The sequence below is a fragment of the Camellia sinensis genome, chromosome 1, assembly GCF_055761805.1.
Source record: "Camellia sinensis isolate YWXY chromosome 1, ASM5576180v1, whole genome shotgun sequence".
Lineage (NCBI taxonomy): Eukaryota > Viridiplantae > Streptophyta > Magnoliopsida > Ericales > Theaceae > Camellia > Camellia sinensis.
In genome coordinates, this window is record NC_138961.1 from 124,535,484 (window position 1) to 124,541,808 (window position 6,325).

The following is a 6,325-nucleotide window of genomic DNA, read 5'->3' on the forward strand; positions in this document are numbered from 1 at the left end:
TGAAAAACTTACAATGATCTTAGATCCGTAGACAATTACAGCGGCAATATACTCGACAACTACTCCTATAAATGAAGTGCAGCGCAGAAACTTAAAGTACAGAAATATAAAGGACAGGAAGTAACACTGGAATATGTAAAGTGATTCTTTAGATTTTTCTTCCCCTTCTCTGAAGTCCTTCCTGCTATTTATACTTTCAGAAGATAACAATCGAATTGTACTTCAAACCGTCGAACTACCCCTCCGTAATCGCTGATCATGCTACCTTATAAGTAGCTCCACTATGCCTTCACTTGCAGTTAGGCTTCCCCCTTATATTCGAATTTGAATGTGACCAATTGTTGAAGCCACGTCACTGTACGTCTCTTTGTTGATCCGCTACTACTCAGATCTTATAACGACCAATATTAATTGCCACGTGTATGATCAGAATCGAAGACCTATCTGGTCTCCCCATATTACCCTCACTTTGCCACGCGTCGAATTGTCACTGGCTTAGTACAAAATGTGTAGCCAACATTACCCCCCGCACTAATATACCCAAGACTTGGTGATATTAGTGGATCAGAGTCCCTTTTCCCACGTTTTAGAACGTGCATGGGTTTTGCATTTTCCCAGAAATGTAACTGTCTCACACCATCTGTATTAATACTCTCGTCTTGATCCTTTAAGTACTTCCATTGTCTTATTATTCGAACAGACTGATACATTTCATGGCCAAATTAATCCTTACCTCCAATGATGAAGCATACGAAGAGTCATATGTCGATACTATTCCTCGTCGAAAGCATGCATTTATTAGCCACCTTTACCCACCTTTCTATATTCAGGTCATGGACGCCTTTGCAAATTACCGACCTTTGGATTACGAACACATTGCTCTTAATCCTTCGATTCAGAAGGCTACAAACAAAGACATAAGAATTTTCCCCTCTGACCTACCTTTACAGTTCGAACAATCTGCTCTCAAACCTCTAATTCGTAAAATTGCAAACATGGATTTGAGCAATTCTTCTTCGCAAATTTCTGTATGGGATAAAGCTGCAACTTCTTCCTCTTCTGGAGGTTCTGACTGGACAAGCTGGTCAGTACCTGAGACTTATGATTTAAAGGAACGAATCAACCACCATTTTGTTGAGTTCACTGACCCTTTAGAGTTTCCCTCCTATGCTCGAAGTTCAGTTGTTTACCCTTATGTGCCCATTGACCATCGGCGTAGTCTGGAGGAGAATCTTCTTGTAGCATGGTATACATCTTCCATGCCTACAAAGATAGTGCACTCTGCTCCTCGCCCAGAAGAAGCACAAGGGTATAACCCATCATTCTTAGCCCAGAAGGCGAAAATCTGTTCTTCTGACTGGCTTGATTATATTAATGCCTTTGTTCCTTCTGCTCCCGTATCATCCTTGAAGACAGAAGCATCCACACCTTCTTCTTCGTTTCCCGAAATTGATTCTCCCCTACCAATTCTCTCCTGGGCAGAAAAATTGAAGATTGCCCTATCCACGGAGAATGTCTTTCCACCCTATAAACCTCTGCCTTCTCCTACCCCAGCTGAGCGGAAACAGGCTCAACTTCTGCTTGCAGCCTTCTCTCACTTGCCCTTTAATGTTCTCGAGGACGAAGTCCCTCTCAAGAACCTTCGATGGGCTTATGACATCATGACTAGGGATCATGTCCTTAATCCCCTTGCTCAGGCAGAACTTCATATGTTTCTGGACCAACTTCCATTGCTTCTTCACTGGCATCGTAATTCTATGGCTACTACACAATCTTTAGACCAACTTTCGTCCCTTCGAATTCATGCTCAGTACGAAGCAGAGAACTTTATTGAAGAATTCAATGATTTCAAGAATAAAGATTCTGCATATTGGGATGACTTAGACATTGATGAATTGGAACAAGGGTTAAGAGAGGTGGCCTTCGAAATAAAGGCTGAAGAGCTCTACTATGAAGTGAGAGCACATCAACTTATGCAGCCACTGCTAGAAAATTTAGAAGATAGAATAAGGAAAGAACAAAAGTTCATTGATCATTGTTGGACTAAATTTCATGATCTTGTTATTTATTCCATTCCTTATTTTTATGAGCTCGAGTTTATACCGAGATAGGGTCAGCTGATGTAATCGCTCTGATCTTAATATAAACAAAATTTGTCTTTGTTTGACCCTGTCTTCACTTGTATTTTTACTTGTGTTTTAAAAGTCAACTCAGAGCTTCGAACTTCGAACAATTTCATCCTTTAAATCTGGACTTAATTGTTTTAAATAAAACACTAAATGAGCCAATTGTAACCTTTCCAATTTGTGGAATAGAGTTTTGGTTGATTTTCAATTGGAAACAGTTGTTCGAATCTAGCAATCTTACATTCAAAACCTGTTTTGACCATAGTCAACATCTAGTCATTGTCATTATTGCTTTTGATGTTTCGAACACCAAATCCCATCCTTAAAGAAACTCAAACCTTTGTTAAAGAAACTCAAGTTTTGCTTCGAATGACATTATCTTTGTTAAAAACTCTAAAAATAGGTCTTTAAGCCCTTTTAAAATAAATACTCGAGTATTTTTATTTTTTGGGTAGGGCAACCCACTTCGAAGCTGGCTTCTCTGTTTTCGAAGCCGTTTAACTCGGCTTCGAAGCAAAATATCTTACTTCGAAGCTAGCCTTAACAACCGGGCTTTGTTTTTCCCTCCAAAAGCATCAATGTTGAAGGAAGCTTTTGTACTCGTACTTTTAATACTTAACAGCTCATGTAATATATTTTCAAATACGAGGGCTTTAAAAACCCTTTTGTTTTGTGTTCTGAAATCACCTGCTCTTCTAATCGCACAAACCCCTCTTATTACCAATCGTCGGCTTCTCTCTACTTCCTTTCCCGAAGAAAAGCATACCGTCAATGGCTTCTCCTTCAGTATCAGTCGTAGAGTGTATGAGCCCATCTGTGGCCCTGAAGAGGATTATTGATGCGGAATGCGAAAAGTACAAAGCTGGGGAGAAGAGCGCTATTGATGGACGCATCTTTGTCCCTCGTCGCCATGTGCAGTCAGACTATGTGCTCGGGCCCATATTCAAAGAAGTCCTCACTGAACTCCCAGCCCTGTATCCCCGACTGGAAAACCAATGTCTTCTCTATGAAGGTGGTCTTGACTGGAGGAACTGGAGGATGAATCGCCCCCACCGATGCTGGCCCACGGTGAGACCAGAGTGGCAAGCATGGTATGATCGGGTTATTCCTGCTAGGACCCTGGACCTCCAAGAACTCTGTCTCCTCGATGCTCTCAGACTATCTAGGGTAACTATTTCAGAGGACCATTTCCTTGTTCCTGCTGCTCTATGTTTTTGAAATTCTGTCTTTAACTTTTTCCAATTTAGATGTGGGATGATGGCCCCTACTGTTCTTGATATTTGCCATTTACTGGGACTATCTCCCATTGGCACCCCTTTTGGACCAGATTATCCTGATTTAGCAGTCCCTTTCTCTCTCCCCTCCCTTAACTCATCTTATAGTGATTTCGCTAGGGCTGAAAATAAAAAAGAGGGCCCTGTGACTGACAGGGAATTCTTTTCTTTCTTATTGTATTGGCTTTGCAAATTCCTTTTTTGCACTTCCTCTCAGAGAATTATGCCTGAATTTGCCCCTCTTGCCAAAGCCTTTGTCTTACAGAAAAAGGTGGCCTTAGCCCCACATGTTCTAGGGCACGTATATAGAGTCTGCTCCCTTTTTTGTGAGAAACCCTTAGATGCTAATCAATGGGGGCCATTCTGGATCCTTCAGTTTTGGCTTTTCGCCTATTTTACTGAATTACAATCCAAATGCCTTAAATTTTCTAAGACAGACCATCTTACTCATGGCATAAGGATGGCCAATGCTTCACTTTACCCTTCTACCTTTTCCTTTTACTTCTCTTTCTTTCACCAGCTTCCAGTCTCCCTTCCTACTTATCGCTTTCGTCCCTTCGAACCTTCCATTGGTCCATCTTGGTTGAGGAATTTTCTAAGTGACCAGTCTTGTACTTCGCTTGCTCACAAGGATATATGGGCTTCCATTCTAATTACCAGAGAGTTATTTATCGGGACTTTGAACCCGAAGGCATACAAATACATTGCTGAACCTTACTGTCCAGCTCAGTTTGCTAGACAATTTGGCCTTTCACAAGGGGTCCCAATACCCCTCTGTAGCAACACAAACCTCAGCCTCACCAGAAGGGATTTGAAAGTCCGGAAATCCAGGCTAGAAGAGGAAACTTTGAAATTTGTAGATGACTTGGCCAACTTTGAATACACCCCTTTCATTCCTCAAGGTACCGTGTTGAAGAGGTACCAAAACTGGTGGGTGACTAACATGGAGATTTATTTGGCCATTCCACCTTTAAGCCTACTAACAGTGTTAGATGTGACCAAGCCCAAAGAAACTGGGGAGGTCCCTTCTTCCACTGTTTCAGAATTGGCACATGCTGCTCCTGCTGCTTCAATTCCTCCCAGAGTCACTCGGGCTGCCTCGAAGAAAGGTATACCCTTGTCTCTTCTCCTTTTGTCTTTCATAATTCATTTTGCCTTATCTTTAATTCTTCTTTTGTGGAGGTGGTCAATCACAAAAGAAAATGAGCCTCTTTGAACTCGAAAAGGGAACATCCAATATTCAAGGGGAAGAAAATGAAGAATCAGATGAAGAGGAAGAGTTATTTTTGAAAAGAAAGAAAAAGGCGATCGTCTTTTCATCCGACCCGGTAACTGCCAGAGAGTCAGAAGATGAATTCATTTCTTTAGAATCTAGATCGCAGCCTGAAGAACTTGAGGGAAAAGTTGAGAAAGAAATTGAGAAAAAACAGACCCTGCCAATACAGAGGAAAAGAAAAAGAAAGATGACTGTTTCTCCTTCCGATATGGTCGAAGACTCTGATTCTGAGACAATCGCCAAAGCCATAAAGAAGAGAAAAAAGCTGTCTGCTTCCGCTGCTATCTCAGTCGAAGATACCATCCATAAAGCAGCCATCAAGACAATAGAGCAAGAACATCCTAAAGCCATGATTGTCTTTGAAAGAGCTGAGAAGAGACGGCAGCAACAGTTTCAGAGAGATGAACCTGCTACTGCTGACATATTACAAAGGGAAACTGTAAGAAGACAACAGACTGCCAGAGATTACACCCTTCGCAGTTCCCCCATTATCGCCGATACTTCTGGAGCAGGTAATTTTATGCTTTTGCGATTTTTCCTCTGTTAGCCTTTGGTATCGAGGTTTAATATTGTCTTACATTTCTTCCTCATGCAGCAGCAACTTCTGAGCTCATCTTTTCGATGGAACCTCTCTCAGTTTCATTCGAGGTAGATCAGATGCAGGATGTAGGGACTACTCAGACCATACTTTCATTTTTAGGGTCTGCACTTTCTACACTTTTCCTGAGGCCAAGCATTCCTGCACCTTTTCCTCTTGGTTTGACTCCCTATCTTTCTTACTTGACTCTTGACTTTCCTCAATTTACTTCTTTACCGAGTCTTGCTCCTCTCTCTCCTTCCAAGGAGATTCCATGTGCTACCTTGTCTTTGATGGGTGCTGACAGTTCCCCAATTCGTGATTTACCACCTTTACCTAGCTCCAGCCCTCCTTCTCTTGATTCATTAGTGACTAGGACCATGGAGACCATCAAAGATGCTCCACCCATTTCTCCTATTGCTATGCAATCTTCTGTGTCTCCCATAGCGACTCTCTCTGCTCCCCTCATGTCTACTGATGAGATTGATATTTTTGAAGCGAGATTAGCTAGTCTTTTTGACATCACTTCTACTTCTCCGACATTCGATGAGGAGGCTGAGCCATTAGTTTTAGCTGATTCTTTGCTGGAAATTTTTTAGAGTTCTCCTTCCTCCAGCAGCCAGCCTTCTGTGCCTTCGATAGATTTGGACACCTGTCTAGACTTGTTAATTTCTTTTTCGAGGATTCCCTTCGAAGCTCTACAAAGGCCCATAATTAAAAACGGGTTTCTTCAATGCTGCAAACTTGCTGAGCAGTCTGGTATGGATGTCTCTAACCACCTATCCCAGGCAGCAGCTACCATCGATTTTTACATCAGCATCTGTCATGCTGCCAAGGCGGCAGATGAGAAATTGGTCAGAGATCAAAGTTTTGTTTCTCAAGTGCATACTGAAGTATCGACGCTTAAAGAACAACACTCCTCTGCCTCTCACTTCCGAACTCAACTGCTGGAGAGGAAAGCTCAACTCGAAGAGGAGCTTTCTGCAGTGAATCAAGCCTTACTCCGAACTGACCTCAAACTGCAAATCACCAATCAAGGACTGGCTGATCAAAAGAAAGATATGGCTGCAGT